This window comes from Primulina tabacum, chromosome 10 (assembly GCF_025594145.1).
Source record: "Primulina tabacum isolate GXHZ01 chromosome 10, ASM2559414v2, whole genome shotgun sequence".
Taxonomy (NCBI): Eukaryota; Viridiplantae; Streptophyta; class Magnoliopsida; order Lamiales; family Gesneriaceae; genus Primulina; species Primulina tabacum.
The window spans coordinates 36,238,634-36,256,851 of NC_134559.1; the positions used below are offsets into that span (position 1 = coordinate 36,238,634).

Sequence of the window (18,218 nt, forward strand, 5' to 3'; positions counted from 1 at the left end):
TGGAATCAGCGACGGTTTAATATATGTCGCGAAAATAGAATCAGCGACGGTTTCGAAACCGACGTTAGTTTGAGCAACGGTTTAAAAACCGTCGTTATTCCTAAATTTTGGTTATTTTATTAAGGGTGAGGACATGATAATAACCACCTATGGGACACCAACTATTGCACTTTAGGTTTTTGTTTTTTTTTTTTAATATCAACATACACTTTTATTAATTTTTTTTCAACAATTCAAATATATATTTAGTCTCTCCATAATTTATTAACGGCCGCAGATAATTGTATTAACAGCGTGCACATGTACGCAGCGGATAATCTTGAACTTTCAACGGTTTGCATCTTTGCAGCATGCAATGTTCGCTGCGGAAAAAGAATTTGCGCGATGCGAAAAACCATTTTTGTTGTAGCTGAACACAGAGAAAAAAACAGACAAAAATTCATCACGAAATAAGTTTTTTCAAGAATCTCTACTATTCAAAAAAGATTCGTGAGATAAAATTCGTGAGACCGTTTCACAAGAGACCTACTCAAAAATTTCTGTTTAAATCTTAAATTTAACAAGAATTATTATTTGTTTAATAAATTTAATTCACGATCTTCCAGTCAAAATAGTAATGAAATTTTATCAAGAAAATATTTTTTAAATAATCGTTTAATTTTATATATATTGGACAAGAGTAAATATTCCCGAAAAAACTTATTTCGTGATGAATTTTTGTCTGTTTTTTTCTCTGTCTTCACTACAACAAAAATGGTTTTTCGCAGCGCGCAAATTCTTTTTCCGTAGCGAACATTGCATGCTGCAAAGATGCAAACCGTTGAAAGTTTAAGATTATCCGTGGCGTACATGTGCACGCTGTTTATACTATTATCTGCGGCTGTTAATGAATACTAGTTTCTCTGCACAGGCGATGCGTGTGTGTACAGTCTTTTTTATTATTATCGATGGAATAAAGTGAAATTTGATAAATTATGGAGAAACTAAATTGATATTTGAATTGTTGAAAAAAAATAAAAAATAAAAGTATGTGTTGAAATTTAAAAAAAAACAAAAAACTAAAGTAAAATATTAGTGTCCTATAGGTGGTTATTATCATGTACTTACCCTTAATAAAATAACAAAAATTAGGAATAGCATGGACGCTGCTCCACGTGGGCAGGGTCCGCGCTTACGAAGCATGGACGCTGCTCCACGTGGGCAGCGTCCGCGCTTCGTAAGCGCGGATTGAGGTATATTTGCATACTCTTTTTTTTACATTATAATTGAAATTAATTTTAAAATTTAAATTATTTTTTTAAAAAAACCCCAGTACTAGGATGGGTGACCCCCTGGGAAGTCCTCGTGTTGCACCCTTTTTCGTGTTTTTCTATTTTTGATTACTTGTTGACAGACGATTTTCGGCTCAAATCATCTGAATCTCGATCGGAACCAGATAAGACATGTGAAATCAACGTAGCTCGGGCACTGCCGGATTTTGATAAAATTTTAGGCTAATTTTATTGTAAACGGGAAAAAGAACGAGACTCTTTACTCCGCAATGAGCTGGCGAGATTTTAGCCGAATTCCTTCTCTAAGACCCTCTAATTTTCGATTTTTCGCTTCTGTTAAGTTTCCGTTTCCTCCAGAAATGCGTTTAGGAAGTCCGAAATTCGATACCAGTTCCATTTTATCGTATCCCAGGCATAATAATAGCTTTACATTCACTATTTTCTTCTTTTTTTTTCTATTTTCTGGGAACATTTAGCGATTTTTATTGTAGTGAGCCGGTTCTGTGCGGAAGGGTATGACGCAGATTACTCCGGAGATGGTTAACTAATTAAAAACAATTATTTTGACTTTTTTAGCTATAATTTACTTAAAAGGTCGCGACACGAGGACATCCCATGGAGGTCACCCATCCTAACTCTGCCATCGCGCCTGAACGCTTAACTTCATGGTTCTAATTGGGCGAGAGCAGTGCCGCGTGTTGTCCATCGCCGCACGCGCCACACGTACTCGAGGGATTTAAGAATAAACATCCCACTCAATGTCGGGTGCAATCATACCAGCACTAATGCACTGGATCCCATCAGAACTCCGAAGTTAAGCGTGCTTGGGCGAGAGCCATACTAGGACTGGTGACCTCCTGGTAAGTACTCGTGTTGCACCCCTTTTCGTGTTTTTCTATTTTTGATTACTTGTTGACAGACAATTTTCGGCTCAAATCATCTGAATCTCGATCGGGACAAGATAAGGCATGTGAAATCAACGTAGCTCGGGCACTGCCGGATTTAAACAAAATTGTAGGCTAATTTGATTGTAAACGGGTAAACGAACGAGACTAATTACTCCGCAATGAGCTGGTGAGATTTTAGACGAATTCCTTCTCTAAGACCCTCTAATTTGCGATTTTTCACTTCTGTTAAGCTTCCGTTTCCTCCAGAAATACGTTTAGGAAGTCCGAAATTCGATTCTGGTTCCATTTTATCGTATAACAGGTATAATAATAGCTTTACATTCGCTATTTTCTTCTTCTTATTTTTTTTTTCTATTTTCTGGCAACATTTAACGAGTTTTGTTGTCGTGAGTCGGTTCTGTGCGGAAGGGTATGGCGCAGATTACTCCGGAGACAGTTAACTCGTTAAAAACAATTATTTTGAATATTTTAGCTATAATTTACGTAAACGGTCGCGACACGAGAACTTCCCAGGGAAGTCACCCATCCTAGCTCTGCCATCGCGCCAGAACGCCTAACTTCATGGTTTTGATTGGACGAGAGCAGTGCCGCGTGTTGTCCATCGCCGCCTGCGCCACACGTACTCGAGGGATATAAGAATAAAAATCCCACTCAATGTCGGGTGCGATCATACCAGCACTAATGCACCAGATCCCATCAGAACTCCGAAGTGAAGCGTGCTTGGTCGAGAGCAGTACTAGGATGGGTGACCCCCTAGTAAGTCCTCGTGTTGCACCCCTTTTCATGTTTTTCTATTTTTTATTACTTTTTGATAGACGATTTTCGTCTCAAATCATCTGAATCTCGATCGGGACCAGATAATTCATGTGAAATCAATGTAGCTCGGGCACTGCCGGATTTGGACAAAATTGTAGGTTAATTTGATTGTAAATGGGCAAACGAACGAGACTCAATACTCCGCAATGATCTGACGAGATTTTAGCCGAATTTATTTTCTAAGACCCTCTAATTTGCGATTTTCCGATTCTGTTAAGCTTCCGTTTCCTCGAGAAATCCGTTTAAGAAGTCTGAAATTCGATTCTGGTTCCATTTTATCGTATCTCTGGCATAATAATAGATTTACATTCGCTATTTTCTTTTTCTTATTTTTTTTCTATTTTCTGAGAACATTTAGCGATTTTTGTTGTCGTGAGCCGGTTCTGTGCGGAAGGGTATGACGCAGATTACTCCGGAGACGGTTAACTCATTAAAAACAATTATTTCGACTGTTTTATCCATAATTTACGTAAACAGTCGCGACACGAGGACTTCTCAGGGAGGTCACCCATCCTAGCTCTGCCATCGCGCCAGAACGCTTAACTTCATAGTTCTGATTGGGCGAGAGCAGTGCAGCTTGTTGTCCATCGCCGTCCGCGCCACATGTACTCGAGGGATATAAGAATAAACATCCCACTCAATGTCGGGTGCGATCATACTAGCACTAATGCACCGGATCCCATCAGAACTCCGAATTTAAGCATGCTTAGGCGAGATCAGTACTAGGATGGGTGACCCCCTGGGAAGTCCTCGTGTTGCACCCCTTTTCGTGTTTTTCAATTTTTGATTACCTGTTGACAGACAATTTTCGCCTCAAATAATCTGAATCTCGATCGGGACCAGATAAGACATGTGGAATCAACGTAGCTCGGGCACTTCCGGAGTTGGACAAAATTGTAGCCTAATTTGATTGTAAACAGGCAAACGAACGAGACTCATTACTCCGCAATGAGCTGGTGAGATTTTAGCCGAATTCTTTCTCTAAGACCCTCTAATTTTCCGCTTCTGTTAAGCTTCCGTTTTCTCAAGAAATCCGCTTAGAATGTCCGAAATTCGATTCCGGTTCCATTTTATCGTATCCCAGGCATAATAATAGCTTAACATTCGCTATTTTATTCTTCATATTTTTTTTTCTATTTTCTGGGAACATTTAGTGATTTTTGTTGTCTTGAGCAGGTTCTGTGCAGAAGGGTGTGACGCATATTACGCCGGAGACGGTTAACTCATTAAAAAGAATTATTTCGATTGTTTTATCCATAATTTACGTAAAGGGTCGCGACACGAGGACTTCCCAGGGAGGTCACCTATCCTAGCTCTGCCATCGCGCCAGAACGCTTAACTTCATGGTTCTGATTGAGCGAGAGCCGTGCCGCGTGTTGTCCATCGCCGCCCGCTCCACTCGTACTCGAGCGATATAAGATTAAACATCCCACTCAATGTCGGGTGTGATCATACCTGCACTTATGCACCGGTTCCTATCAGAACTCCAAAGTTAAGCGTGCTTGGGCGAGAGCAGTACTATGATGGGTGAACCCCTTGAAACTCCTCGTGTTGCACCCCTTTTCGTGTTTTTCAATTTTTGATTACTTTTTGACGGACGATTTTCTGCTCAAATCATCTGAATCTCGATCGGGACCAGATAAGTCATGTGAAATCAACGTCGCTCAAGCACTGCCGGATTTGGACAAAATTGAAGGCTAATTTGATTGTAAACGGGCAAACGAACGAGACTCATTACTCCGCAATGAGCTGGCGAGATTTCAGCCGAATTCCTTCTCTAAGACCCTCTAATTTGCAATTTTTCTCTTATGTTAAGCTTTTGTTTCCTCGAGAAATCCGTTTAGGAAGTCCGAAATTCGATTCCGATTCTATTTTATCGTATCTCAGGCATAATAATAGCTTTACATTCGCTATTTTCTTCTTTTTATTTTTTTTTCAATTTTCTGGGAACATTTAGCGATTTTTGTTGTCGTGAGCCGGTTCTGTGCGGAAGGGCATTAAAAACAATTATTCCAACTGTTTTAGCTATAATTTACGTAAGCGGTCGCGACACGTGGAATTCCAAGGAGGTCACCCATCCTAGCTCTGCCATCGCGTCAGAACGCTTAACTTCTTGGTTCTGATTGGGAGAGAGCAGTGCCGCGTGTTGTCCATCGCCGCCCGCGCCACACGTACTCGAGGGAAATAAGAATAAACATACCACTCAATGTCGGGTGCGATCATACCAGCACTAAAGCACCGGATCCCATCAGAACTCCGAAGTTAAGCGTGCTTGGGCGAGAGCAGTACTAGCAAGGGTGACCCCATGGGAAGTCCTTGTGTTACACCCTGTTTCGTGTTTTTCTATTTTTGATTACTTGTTGACAGACGTTTTTCGGCTCAAATCATCTGAATCTTGATCGGGACCAGATAAGACATGTGAAATAAACGTAGCTCGGTAACTGCCGGATTTGGAAAAAATTGTAGGCTAATTCCATTGTAAACGGGCAAACGAACGAGTCTCATTATTCCGCAATGAGTTGGCGAGATTTTAGCCGAATTCCTTCTCTAAGACCCTCTAATTTGCGATTTTTTCCGCTTCTGTTAAGCTTCTGTTTCCTCGAAAAATCCGCTTAGAAAGTCCAAATTCGATTCCGATCCATTTTATCGTATCACAGGCAAAATAATTTCTTTACATTCGCAATTTTCTTCTTATGATTTTTTTTCTATTTTCTGGGAACATTTAGCGATTTGTGTTGCCGTGAGCCGGTTCTGTGCGGAAAAGTATGACGCAGATTACTCCCGAGACGGTTAACTCAATAAAAACAATTATTTCGACTGTTTTGGCTATAATTTACGTAAACGGTCGCGACACGAGGACTTCCCAGGGAGGACACCTATCCTAGATCTGCCATCGCGCCAGAACGCTTAACTTCATGGTTCTGATTGGGAGAGAGCAGTGCTGCATGATGTCCATCGCCGCCCGCGCCACATATACTCGAGGGATATAAGAATAAACATCCCACTCAAAGTCGGGTTCGATCATAACAGCACTAATGCATAGAATCCCATCAGAACTTCGAAGTTAAGCGTGCTTGGGCGAGAGCAGTACTAGGATGGGAGACCCACTGGGAAGTCCTCATGTTGCAGCCATTTTAGTGTTTTTCTATTTTTAATTATTTGTTGACAGACAATTTTTGGCTCAAATCATCTGAATCTCGATCGAGACCAGATAAGACATGTAAAATCACGTAGCTCGGGCACTGCCGTATTTTGACAAAATTGTAGCCTAATTTGATTGTAAACGAACAAACGAACGAGACTCATTACTTCGCAATAAGCTGGCCAGATTTTAGCCGAATACCTTCTCTAAGACCCTCTAATTTGCGATTTTTCGCTTCTGTTAAGCTTCCGTTTCCTCGAGAAATCCACTTAGGTAGTCCTAAATTCGATTCCGGTTCCATTTTATCGTATCCCAGGCATAATGATAGCTTTACATTCGCTATTTTCTTCTTCTTATTTTTTTTCCTATTTTCTGGGAACATTTAGCGTATTTTGAGATCGTGAGCCGGTTCTGTGCGGAAGGGTATGACGCAGATTACTCCGGAGAAAGTTAACTCATTAAAAACAATTATTTCGATTGTTTTATCCATAATTTACGTAAAGGGTCGCGACACGAAAACTTCCCAGGGAGGTCACCCATCCTAGCTCTGCCATCGCGCCAGAACGCTTAACTTCATGGTTCTGAATGGGAGAGAGCAGTGCCGTGTGTTGTCCATCGCCGCCCGCCCGACACGTAATCGAGGGATATAAGAACTAATGCACTGGATCCCATCAGAACTCAGAAGTTAAGCATGCTTGGGCGAGAGCAGTACTAGGATGGGTGACCCCTGGGAAGTACTCGTATTGCGCCCCTTTTCGTGTTTTTCAATTTTTGATTACTTTTTGACGGACGATTTTCGGCTCAAATCATCTGAATCTCGATCGGGACCAGATAAGACATGTGAAATCAACGTCGCTCAAGCACTGCCGAATTTGGACAAAATTGTAGGCTAATTTGATTGTAAACGGGCAAACGAACGAGACTCATTACTCCGCAATGAGCTGGCGAGATTTCAGCCGAATTCCTTCTCTAAGACCCTCTAATTTGCGATTTTTCTCTTATGTTAAGCTTTTGTTTCCTCGAGAAATCCGTTTAGGAAGTCCGAAATTCGATTCCGATTCTATTTTATCGTATCTCAGGCATAATAATAGCTTTACATTCGCTATTTTCTTCTTTTTATTTTTTTTTCAATTTTCTGGGAACATTTAGCGATTTTTGTTGTCGTGAGCCGGTTCTGTGCGGAAGGGCATTAAAATCAATTATTCCAACTGTTTTAGCTATAATTTACGTAAGCGGTCGCGACACGAGGAATTCCAAGGAGGTCACCCATCCTAGCTCTGCCATCGCGTCAGAACGCTTAACTTCTTGGTTCTGATTGGGAGAGAGCAGTGCCGCGTGTTGTCCATCGCCGCCCGCGCCACACGTACTCGAGGGAAATAAGAATAAACATACCACTCAATGTCGGGTGCGATCATACCAGCACTAAAGCACCGGATCCCATCAGAACTCCGAAGTTAAGCGTGCTTGGGCGAGAGCAGTACTAGCAAGGGTGACCCCATGGGAAGTCCTTGTGTTACACCCTGTTTCGTGTTTTTCTATTTTTGATTACTTGTTGACAGACGTTTTTCGGCTCAAATCATCTGAATCTTGATCGGGACCAGATAAGACATGTGAAATAAACGTAGCTCGGTAACTGCCGGATTTGGAAAAAATTGTAGGCTAATTCCATTGTAAACGGGCAAACGAACGAGTCTCATTATTCCGCAATGAGTTGGCGAGATTTTAGCCGAATTCCTTCTCTAAGACCCTCTAATTTGCGATTTTTTCCGCTTCTGTTAAGCTTCTGTTTCCTCGAAAAATCCGCTTAGAAAGTCCAAATTCGATTCCGATCCATTTTATCGTATCACAGGCAAAATAATTTCTTTACATTCGCAATTTTTTTCTTATGATTTTTTTTCTATTTTCTGGGAACATTTAGCGATTTGTGTTGCCGTGAGCCGGTTCTGTGCGGAAAAGTATGACGCAGATTACTCCCGAGACGGTTAACTCAATAAAAACAATTATTTCGACTGTTTTGGCTATAATTTATGTAAACGGTCGCGACACGAGGACTTCCCAGGGAGGACACCTATCCTAGATCTGCCATCGCGCCAGAACGCTTAACTTCATGGTTCTGATTGGGAGAGAGCAGTGCTGCATGATGTCCATCACCGCCCGCGCCACATATACTCGAGGGATATAAGAATAAACATCCCACTCAAAGTCGGGTTCGATCATAACAGCACTAATGCATAGAATCCCATCAGAACTTCGAAGTTAAGCGTGCTTGGGCGAGAGCAGTACTAGGATGGGAGACCCACTGGGAAGTCCTCATGTTGCAGCCATTTTAGTGTTTTTCTATTTTTAATTATTTGTTGACAGACAATTTTTGGCTCAAATCATCTGAATCTCGATCGAGACCAGATAAGACATGTAAAATCACGTAGCTCGGGCACTGCCGTATTTTGACAAAATTGTAGCCTAATTTGATTGTAAACGGACAAACGAACGAGACTCATTACTTCGCAATAAGCTGGCCAGATTTTAGCCGAATACCTTCTCTAAGACCCTCTAATTTGCGATTTTTCGCTTCTGTTAAGCTTCCGTTTCCTCGAGAAATCCACTTAGGTAGTCCTAAATTCGATTCCGGTTCCATTTTATCGTATCCCAGGCATAATGATAGCTTTACATTCGCTATTTTCTTCTTCTTATTTTTTTTCCTATTTTCTGGGAACATTTAGCGTATTTTGAGATCGTGAGCCGGTTCTGTGCGGAAGGGTATGACGCAGATTACTCCGGAGAAAGTTAACTCATTAAAAACAATTATTTCGATTGTTTTATCCATAATTTACGTAAAGGGTCGCGACACGAAAACTTCCCAGGGAGGTCACCCATCCTAGCTCTGCCATCGCGCCAGAACGCTTAACTTCATGGTTCTGAATGGGAGAGAGCAGTGCCGTGTGTTGTCCATCGCCGCCCGCCCGACACGTAATCGGGGGATATAAGAACTAATGCACTGGATCCCATCAGAACTCAGAAGTTAAGCATGCTTGGGCGAGAGCAGTACTAGGATGGGTGACCCCTGGGAAGTACTCGTATTGCGCCCCTTTTCGTGATTTTCTATTTTTGATTACTTGTTGACAGACGATTTTCGGCTTAAATCATCTGAATCTTGATCGTGACCAGATAAGACATGTGAAACCAACGTAGCTTGGGCACTGCCGGATTTGGACAAAATTGAAGCCTAATTTGATTGTAAACGGGCAAACGAACGAGACTCATTACTCCGCAATGAGCTGGCGAGATTTTAGCCGAATTCCTTCTTTAAGACACTCTAATTTGCGATTTTTCGCTACTGTTAAGCTTCCGTTTCCTCGAGAAATCCGCTTAGAAAGTCCAAATTCGATTCCTGTCTATTTTATCATATCACAGGCATAATAATAGCTTTACATTTCCTATTTTCTTCTTCTTATTTTTTTTTCCATTTTCTGGGAACATTTAGCGATTTTTGTTGTCGTGAGCCGGTTCTGTGCGGAAGGGCATGACGCAGATTACGCCGGAGACGGTTAACTAATTAAAAAAAAATTATTTCAATTGTTTTATCCATAATTTACGTAAAGGGTCGCGACGCGAGGACTTCCCGGGGAAGTCACCCATCCTAGCTCTGTCATCGCTCCAGAACGCTTAACTTCATGGTTCTGATTGGGCGAGAGCAGTACTGCGTATTGTCTATCGCCGCCCGCTCCACACGTACTCGAGGGATATAAGAATAAACATCTCATTGAATGTCGGGTGCGATCATACCAGCACTAATGCACCGGATTCCATCAGAACTCCGAAGTTAAGCGTGCTTGGGCGAGAGCAGTACTAGGATAGGTGACCCCCTGGGAAGTCCTCCTTTTCGTGTTTTTCTATTTTTGATTACTTTTTGGCAGATGATTTTCAACTCAAATCGTCTGAATCACGATCGAGAGCAGATAAGACATGTGAAATCAACGTAGCTCGGGCACTGCCGGATTTGGACAAAATTGAAGCCTAATTTGATTGTAAATGGGCAAACGAACGAGACTCATTGCTCCGCAATGAGCTGGCGAGATTTTAGCCGAATTCCTTCTTTAAGACCCTCTAATTTGCGATTTTCCGCTTCTGTTAAGCTTTCGTTTCCTCGAGAAATCGGCTTAGGAAGTCCAAATTCGATTCCGGTCCATTTTATCGTATCACAGGCATAATAATAGCTTTACATTCGCTATTTTCTTCTTCTTATTTTTTTTTTCCATTTTCTGGGAACATTTAGCGATTTTTGTTGTCGTGAGCCGGTTTTGTGCGGAAGGGTATGACGCAGATTACGCCGAATACGGTTAACTCATTAAAAACAATTATTTCATTTGTTTTATCCATAATTTACGTAAAGGGTCGCGACACGAGGACTTCCCAGGGAAGTCACCCATCCTAGCTCTACCATCGCGCCAGAACGCTTCACTTCATGGTTCTGATTGGGCGAGAGCAGTGCTGCGTGTTGTCCATCGCCGCCCGCTCCACACGTACTCGAGGGATATAAGAATAAACATCTCATTGAATGTCGGGTGCGATCATACCAGCACTAATGCATCGGATTCCATCAGAACTCCGAAGTTAAGCGTGCTTGGGCGAGAGCAGTACTAGGATAGGTGACCCCCTGGGAAGTCCTCCTTTTCGTGTTTTTCTATTTTTGATTACTTTTTGGCAGACGATTTTCAACTCAAATCGTCTGAATCACGATCGAGAGCAGATAAGACATGTGAAATCAACTTAGCTCGGGCACTGCCGGATTTGGATAAAATTGTAGCCTAATTTGATTGTAATCGGGTAAACGAACGAGACTCGTTACTCCGCAATGAGCTGGCGAGATTTTATCCGAATTCTTTCTCTAATACCCTCTAATTTGCGATTTTCCGCTTCTGTTAAGCTTCCGTTTCCTCGAGAAATTCGCTTAGGAAGTCCGAAATTTGATTACGGTTCCATTTTATCGTATCCTAGGCATAATAATAAATTTACATTCGCTATTTTTTTTCCGATTTTTTTTTCTATTTTCTGGGAACATTTAGCGATTTTTGTTGTCGTGTGCCGGTTCTGTACGGAAGGGTATGACGCAGATTACTCCGGAGACGGTTAACTCATTAAAAACAATTATTTCGACAGTTTTATCCATAATTTACGTAAACGGTCGCGACACGAGGACTTCCCTGGTCATGGATCGTTAGGATGGTCCAGCATGGGTCGAGGCCTTTGTTGGTTCAGCCTAATGGCCCGTGATCGTTACAAAAAAAGGCGCCTTTTTTTGTAACGGTCATGGGCCATTAGGCTGAACTAACAAAGGCCTCGGCCCATACCCCCGCACCACTACTGGTCATGGGTCGTTAGGATGGTCCAACATGGGCATCGGCCCATGCCCATGCACCGTCACTCATAGAATATCTCACCCCTGGTAAGTGGTTTCTTTCGCCTTCCCCAACACTTGAACCCAGGACCTCCAGACTTAAGTACCTAGATTCCTAAGTGTTGGTACCAGTTGAGAATTTAGTCTTTTTATATTATTTTAGCCCTTATGAACCACGACTCGACCCCCGTGAACTATTTTTCAATTTTCCCAAGTTTTAAAAACCCTAATGACCCAAAATCTTCGACCCCGAGCCATCTCTTGATTTTCATGAGTTACCCCCGAACCATGTTGATCCTAAAATTGACCAACATCCTAAAGTACCTACTGGACCCAAAGATCCAACGGAAAACACCCAAAACCAAAAAACGAGCCCCATACTCCTCTACCATAAGCTGGCCGAGAAATCCTTGTTGGACAAGGACTCTTGATCAAGCTTCCCTGCCCCTACCAACGAACCCAGCCACCGAACCCACCTGTTGTGCACCCCCTAAGGACCCAGGCCCCCAGGACCACGCCCACCAGCCTGCGACAAGCCCAGAACCCAGCACGCAATTCCCCTTGATTCTCGGGTGGGAGTCATAGCTTGCTAGGACTCCTTCCCAGCCCTTGATCGCGAGTCCTAGCATGGCTAGGACTCTCTCCCTAACTCACCCACGACCTTGGCTAACACCTGGAACTAGCCAACCAAGCCCTAGACCCTGCAACCATAAAACTGAACCCCTTTGCTCCATGACAGCAAGTTGCTGCACAGCTTGTGTTCTATTGCATGTGTGGTGTTAAGGTGATTATCTAGGACTCTAAATCCCGTGCAAAATCGTGCCTAAACATAACCTATATCATGGCAGCCCGTATATACATGTAAACGACAAAATTTGAATCAAAATCATGCTTGGAATTTCATGGATTGCATAAAAACAAAAATAATTCAAAGTGTCACTTGTTTCCCAAAATTTTCATGCATAAAAATATAATATGATTTCATGATGGTTTTAAGGGAAGAATAGGTGTGCCTATGCGTAATTTACGCACGAAAAATCATTGACGATGAAGAAGAACGGAGCAAGAACCTTGGCTAAGACTTTCCTTTGGCAATGCTCGAAAGTTTGCCTCAATTTTTAAGCATGTGTAGGCCGTGTAATCTAGGTATTTTCAGAAGAGTGGCCGTGTGCTTTTGAAAGAATCGTTGGGTTATGGGAAAGGTTTACATATTATATACTTAATTAAACACTAACAAGGCTTTAGGCCTATTAAGTCCCTAATTAAGCCCATTAGTCTTTAATTAGAATTAAATAAAATATTAGTAAAGTTTTGGTAAAAATAGTTTGGGAATTAAATAGCCGATTTGCCAAAAAGTTCGTATTTTTTTATTGAAAAACCCACACCGATAAAATTTACGTCCCAGCGTATAAAATCAACATGAAAGTATCGAAATTTAAGGGACCAAAATGCAATATTTCGAAAGATTGGGGACCTAAGGGCAATTTACGAACGTTAAAGGGCTGAATAAGAATTTTCGAAATAATATAAGGATTTATTTGTTGTCCATCGCCGCCCGAGCCACACGTACTCGAGAGATATAAGAATAAACATCCCACTCAATGTCGGGTGCGATCATACCACCACTAATGCATCGGATCCCATCAGAACTCGGAAGTTAAGCGTGCTTGGGCGAGAGCAGTACTAGGATGGGTGACCCCCCGGGAAGTCATCTTGTTGCACCCCTTTTCGTGTTTTTCTATTTTTGATTACTTGTTCACAGATGATTTTCGGCTCAAATCATCTGAATCTGGATCAGGACCAGATAAGACATGTGAAATCAACGTAGCTCGGGCACTGCCGGATTTGGACAAAATTGTAGGCTAATTCGATTGTAAACAGGAAAACGAACGAGACTCATTACTCCGCAATGAGCTGGCGAGATTTTATCCGAATTCCTTCTCTAAGACCCTCTAATTTGCGATTTTCCGCTTCTGTTAAGCTTCCTTTCCTCGAGAAATCTGTTTAGGAAGTCCGAAATTCGATTCCGGTTCAATTTTATCGTAACCCAGGCAAAATAATAGCTTTACATTCGCTATTTTCTTCTTCTTATTTTTTTCTATTTTCTAAGAACATTTTGCGATTTTTTTTGTCGTGAGCCGGTTCTGTGCGGAAGGATATGACGAAGATTACACCGGAGACGGTTAACTCATTAAAAACAATTATTTTGACTGTTTTAGCTATAATTTATGTGAACGGTCGCGACATGAGGACTTCCCAGGGAGGTCACCCATCCTAGCTCTGCCATAGCGCCAGAACGCTTAACTTCATGGTTCTGATTGGGCGGGAGCAGTGACGCGTCCATCGCCGCCCGTTCCAAACGTACTCGAGTAATATAAGAATAAACATCCCACTCAATGTCGGGTGCGATCATACCAGCACTAATACACCGGATCCCATCAGAACTCCGTAGTTAAGCGTGCTTGGGCGAGAGCAGTACTAGGATGGGTGACCCCTTGGGAAGTCCTCGTGTTGCACCCTTTTTCTTTTTTTTCTATTTTTTATACTTGTTGACAGACGATTTTCGGCTCAAAGCTTCTGAACCACGATCGGGACAAGATAAGACATATGAAATCAACGTAGCTCGAGCACTGCCGGATTTGGACAAAATTTTAGCCTAATTGGATTGTAAACGGGCAAATGAACGAGACTCATTACTCCGCAATGAGCTGGAGAGATTTTAGCCGAATTCTTTCTCTAAGACCCTCTAATTTGCGATTTTCCGCTTCCGTTAAGCTTCCGTTTCCTCGAGAAATCCGTTTAGGAAGACCGAAATTCGATTCCGGTTCCATTTTATCATATCCCAGGCATAATAATAGCTTTACATTCGCTATTTTCTTCTTCTTATTTTTTTTCTATTTTCTGGGAACATTTAGCGATTTTTGTTATCGTGAGCCAGTTCTGTACGGAAGGGTATGTAGCAAATTACTCTAGAGACGGTTAACTCATTAAAAAAATTTATTTCGACTGTTTTAGCTATAATTTACGTAAACGGTCGAGACACGAGGACTTCACAGGGAGGTCACCCATCCTAGCTCTACCATCGCGCCAGAACGCTTAACTTCATGGTTCTGAATAGGCGAGAGCAGTGCCGCGTGTTGTCTATCGCCGCCCGCTCCACACGTACTCAAAGGATATAAGAATAAACATCCCAGTCAATGTCGGGTGCGATCATACCATCATTAATGCACCGAATCCCGTCAGAACTCCGAAGTTAAGCGTGCTTGGCCGAGAGCAGTACTAGTATGGGTGACCCCCTGGGAAGTCCTCGTAGCTCGGGCACTGCCGAATTTGGACAAAATTATAGCATAATTTGATTGTAAACAGGCAAACAAACGAGACTCATTACTCCGCAATGTGCTGGCGAGATTTTAGCCAAATTCCTTCTCTAAGCCCCTTTAATTTGCGATTTTCCGCTTCTGTTAAGCTTCCGTTTCCTCGAGAAATCCGTTTAGGAAGTCCGAAATTCGATTCCGATTCCATTTTATCGTATCCCAGTCATAATAATAGCTTTTCATTCGCTATTTTCTTCTTCTTATTTTTTTTCTATTTTCTGGGAACATTTTGCTATTTTTATTGTCTTGAGCAGGGTCTGTGCGGAAGGGTATGACGCATATTACTCCGGAGACGGTTAACTAATTAAAAACAATTATTTCGACTGTTTTATCCATAGTTTACGTAAACGATCGCGACACGAGTACTTCCCAGGGAGGTCACCTATCCTAGCTTTTCCATCGCGCCAGAATGCTTAACTTCATGGTTATGATTGGGCGAGAGCAGTGCCGCTTGTTGTCCATCGCTGTCCGCGCCACACGTACTCGAGGGATATAAGAATAAACATCCCACTCAATGTCGGGTGCGATCATACCAGCACTAATGCACCGGATCCCATCAGAACTCCGAAGTTAAGCGTGCTTGGGCGAAAATAGTACTAGGATGGGTGACCCCTTGGGAAGTCCTCGTGTTGCACCCCTTTTCGTGTTTTTCTATTTTAGATTACTTGTTGACCGACGATTTTCGACTCAAATCATCTGAATCTCGATCGGGACCAGATAAGACATGTGAAATCAGCGTAACTCGGGCACTGCTGGATTTGGACAAAATTGTAGCCTAATTTGATTGTAAACGGGCAAACAAACGAGACTCATTACTCCGCAATGAAATGGCGAGAATTTAGCCGAATTCCTTCTCCAAGACCCTCTAATTTGCGATTTTACGCTTCTGTTAAGCTTCCGTTTCTTCGAAAAATCCGTTTAGGAAGTCCGAAATTCGATTCCGGTTCTATTTTATCGTATCCCAGGCATAATAATAGCTTTACATTCGCTATTTTATTCTTCTTATTTTTCTTTTCTATTTCTTGGGAACATTTAGCGATTTTTTTTGTGGTGAGCCGGTTTTGTGCGGAAGGGTATGACGCAGATTACACCAGAGACGGTTGACTCATTAAAAACAATTATTTCGACAGTTTTAGCTATAATTTACGTAAACAGTCGAGACACGAGGAGTTCACAGTGAGGTCACCCATCCTAGCTCTGCCATCGCGCCAGAACGCTTAACTTCATGGTTCTGATTGGGCGAGAGCAGTGCCGTGTGTTGTCCATCGCCGCCCGCTCGACACGTAATCGAGGGATATAAGAATAAACATCCCACTCAATGTCGGGTGCGATAATACCAGCACTAATGCACCGGATCCCATCAGAACTCCGAAGTTAAGCGTGCTTGGTCGAGAGCAGTACTAGGATGGGTGACCCCGTGGGGAGTCCTCGTGTTGCACTCCTTTTCGTGTTTTTCTATTTTTTATTACTTGTTGACAGACGATTTTCGTCTCAAATCTTCTGAATCTCGGTCGTGACCAGATAAGACATTTGAAATTAACGTAGCTCGGGCACTGCCGAATTTGGACAAAATAGTAGCCCAATTTGATTGTAAACGGGCAAACGAACGAGACTCATTACTCCACAATTTTCGCTATTTTCTTCTTCTTATTTTTTTTTATTTTCTGGGAACATTTAGCGATTTTCATTGTCTTGAGCAGGTTCTGTGCGGAAGGGTATGACGCATATTACTCCGGAGACGTTTAACTCATTAAAAACAATTATTTCATATGTTTTATCCATAATTTACGTAAATGGTCGCGAAACGAGGACTTCCCTGGGAGGTCACCCATCTTAGCTCTGCCATCGCGCCAGATCGCTTAACTTCATGGTTTTGATTGGGCGAGAGCAGTGCCGCGTGTTGTCCATCGCCGCCCGCGCCGCACGTACTCGAGGGATATAAGAATAAACATCCCACTCAATGTCAGGTGCGATCATACCAGCACTAATGCACCGGATCCCATAAGAACTCCGAAGTTAAGCATGCTTGGGCGAGAGCAGTACTATGATAGGTGAACCCCTGGGAAGTCCTCGTGTTGCACCTCTTTTCGTGTTAATCTATTTTTGATTACTTGTTGACAGAAGATTTTCGGCTCAAATCATCTGAATCTTCATCGGGACCAGATAAGACATGTGAAATCAACGTAGCTCGGGCACTGCCGGATTTGAACAAAATTGTAGGCTAATTTGATTGTAAACGGGCAAACGAACGTGACTCATTACTCCACAATGAGCTGGCGAGATTTTAGCCGAATTCTTTCTCTAAGACCCTCTAATTTGTGATTTTCCGCTTCTGTTAAGCTTCCGTTTTCTCAAGAAATCCGCTTAGAATGTCCGAAATTGAATTCCAGTTCCATTTTATCGTATCGCAGGCATAATAATAGCTTTACATTCGCTAATTTTTTTTCCTATTTTTTTTTCTATTTTCTGGGAACATTTAGGGATTTTTGTTGTCGTGAGCCGGTTCTGTGCGGAAGGGTATGACGCAGATTACTCCGGAGACGGTTAACTCATTAAAAACAATTATTTCAACAGTTTTAGCTATAATTTACGTAAACGGTCGCGACACGAGGACTTTCCAGGGAGGTCACCCATCCTAGCTCTGCCATCGCGCCAGAACGCTTAACTTCTTGGTTCTGATTGGGCGAGAGCAGTGCGGCGTGTAACGTCTCGAAAATCGAAAAGTCCACGTAAACCACATGCATGCAAATTATTAAATTCTTCGGTATTTCATTAAATTCTTTTAAAGCATAAAATGTATTTTTATTTTATTAAATTGTGTTTAATTATTTTTATGCATTTTATGCATAATTCATGCATGGTAGAATTTATTCCATACATTTTATAAGTTCATGCATTAAGGTTTTTAAGTTGCATTTCGCTCTTGAACGAGGATCAGAGACCGGAGAATTTTCAAGAAAATTATTTTTATTACACGATTAAGTTCTATTAATTAATACAAGATGTTTTAAAGGTATTTTTCAAGAATTGAGATTTATTAGGTATTTTTATCTACAGAATTTTATTTTTACCGGTAAGCAAATTTTATCGAATTAGGAGATTTTTTGAGGGTTCGGTTAATATTTTCAAAAATTTTTCATCACGAAATATTTTTCGGGAGTGTGTTTGGACTTAATGAGACTAATTTTAAGCTTGTTGGGCTTAAAATTCTTTTTAAATCTTTAATTAGAAACTTATGGCCTATTATATTTTAATTAACTACATAATAAATCCCTATGGACCCACTACACCTAACATTACCCTCCCCAATCA

At 41.8% G+C, this 18,218-nt stretch overlaps 11 non-coding genes and 5 pseudogenes across 11 annotated transcripts; all 16 read left to right on the forward strand.

Moving 5' to 3' along the window:
- The first annotated feature begins 2,034 nt into the window (after window positions 1-2,034).
- Window positions 2,035-2,153, forward strand: LOC142509834 (5S ribosomal RNA). The gene has a single exon (XR_012807984.1). It is a non-coding gene; the product is annotated as a 5S ribosomal RNA (ribosomal RNA).
- Window positions 2,154-2,838: 685 nt separating this feature from the next.
- On the forward strand, window positions 2,839-2,957 carry LOC142517341 (5S ribosomal RNA). The gene has a single exon (XR_012813092.1). It is a non-coding gene; the product is annotated as a 5S ribosomal RNA (ribosomal RNA).
- A 683-nt stretch (window positions 2,958-3,640) lies between these two features.
- Window positions 3,641-3,759, forward strand: LOC142514698 (5S ribosomal RNA). Its single transcript, XR_012810580.1, has one exon. It is a non-coding gene; the product is annotated as a 5S ribosomal RNA (ribosomal RNA).
- A 677-nt stretch (window positions 3,760-4,436) lies between these two features.
- On the forward strand, window positions 4,437-4,555 carry LOC142511198 (5S ribosomal RNA; annotated as a pseudogene).
- A 651-nt stretch (window positions 4,556-5,206) lies between these two features.
- LOC142514870 (5S ribosomal RNA) lies at window positions 5,207-5,325 on the forward strand. The gene has a single exon (XR_012810745.1). It is a non-coding gene; the product is annotated as a 5S ribosomal RNA (ribosomal RNA).
- A 683-nt stretch (window positions 5,326-6,008) lies between these two features.
- Window positions 6,009-6,127, forward strand: LOC142512028 (5S ribosomal RNA; annotated as a pseudogene).
- Window positions 6,128-7,540: 1,413 nt separating this feature from the next.
- LOC142514871 (5S ribosomal RNA) lies at window positions 7,541-7,659 on the forward strand. Its single transcript, XR_012810746.1, has one exon. It is a non-coding gene; the product is annotated as a 5S ribosomal RNA (ribosomal RNA).
- A 683-nt stretch (window positions 7,660-8,342) lies between these two features.
- On the forward strand, window positions 8,343-8,461 carry LOC142512029 (5S ribosomal RNA; annotated as a pseudogene).
- Window positions 8,462-9,906: 1,445 nt separating this feature from the next.
- LOC142510033 (5S ribosomal RNA) lies at window positions 9,907-10,026 on the forward strand. The gene has a single exon (XR_012808173.1). It is a non-coding gene; the product is annotated as a 5S ribosomal RNA (ribosomal RNA).
- A 671-nt stretch (window positions 10,027-10,697) lies between these two features.
- On the forward strand, window positions 10,698-10,817 carry LOC142511091 (5S ribosomal RNA; annotated as a pseudogene).
- Window positions 10,818-13,138: 2,321 nt separating this feature from the next.
- Window positions 13,139-13,257, forward strand: LOC142510085 (5S ribosomal RNA). The gene has a single exon (XR_012808217.1). It is a non-coding gene; the product is annotated as a 5S ribosomal RNA (ribosomal RNA).
- Window positions 13,258-13,933: 676 nt separating this feature from the next.
- LOC142508663 (5S ribosomal RNA) lies at window positions 13,934-14,052 on the forward strand. Its single transcript, XR_012806869.1, has one exon. It is a non-coding gene; the product is annotated as a 5S ribosomal RNA (ribosomal RNA).
- A 682-nt stretch (window positions 14,053-14,734) lies between these two features.
- On the forward strand, window positions 14,735-14,853 carry LOC142512376 (5S ribosomal RNA; annotated as a pseudogene).
- Window positions 14,854-15,425: 572 nt separating this feature from the next.
- On the forward strand, window positions 15,426-15,544 carry LOC142509377 (5S ribosomal RNA). The gene has a single exon (XR_012807554.1). It is a non-coding gene; the product is annotated as a 5S ribosomal RNA (ribosomal RNA).
- Window positions 15,545-16,229: 685 nt separating this feature from the next.
- On the forward strand, window positions 16,230-16,348 carry LOC142515031 (5S ribosomal RNA). Its single transcript, XR_012810897.1, has one exon. It is a non-coding gene; the product is annotated as a 5S ribosomal RNA (ribosomal RNA).
- Window positions 16,349-16,871: 523 nt separating this feature from the next.
- LOC142517362 (5S ribosomal RNA) lies at window positions 16,872-16,990 on the forward strand. Its single transcript, XR_012813111.1, has one exon. It is a non-coding gene; the product is annotated as a 5S ribosomal RNA (ribosomal RNA).
- The last annotated feature ends 1,228 nt before the right edge of the window (window positions 16,991-18,218 follow it).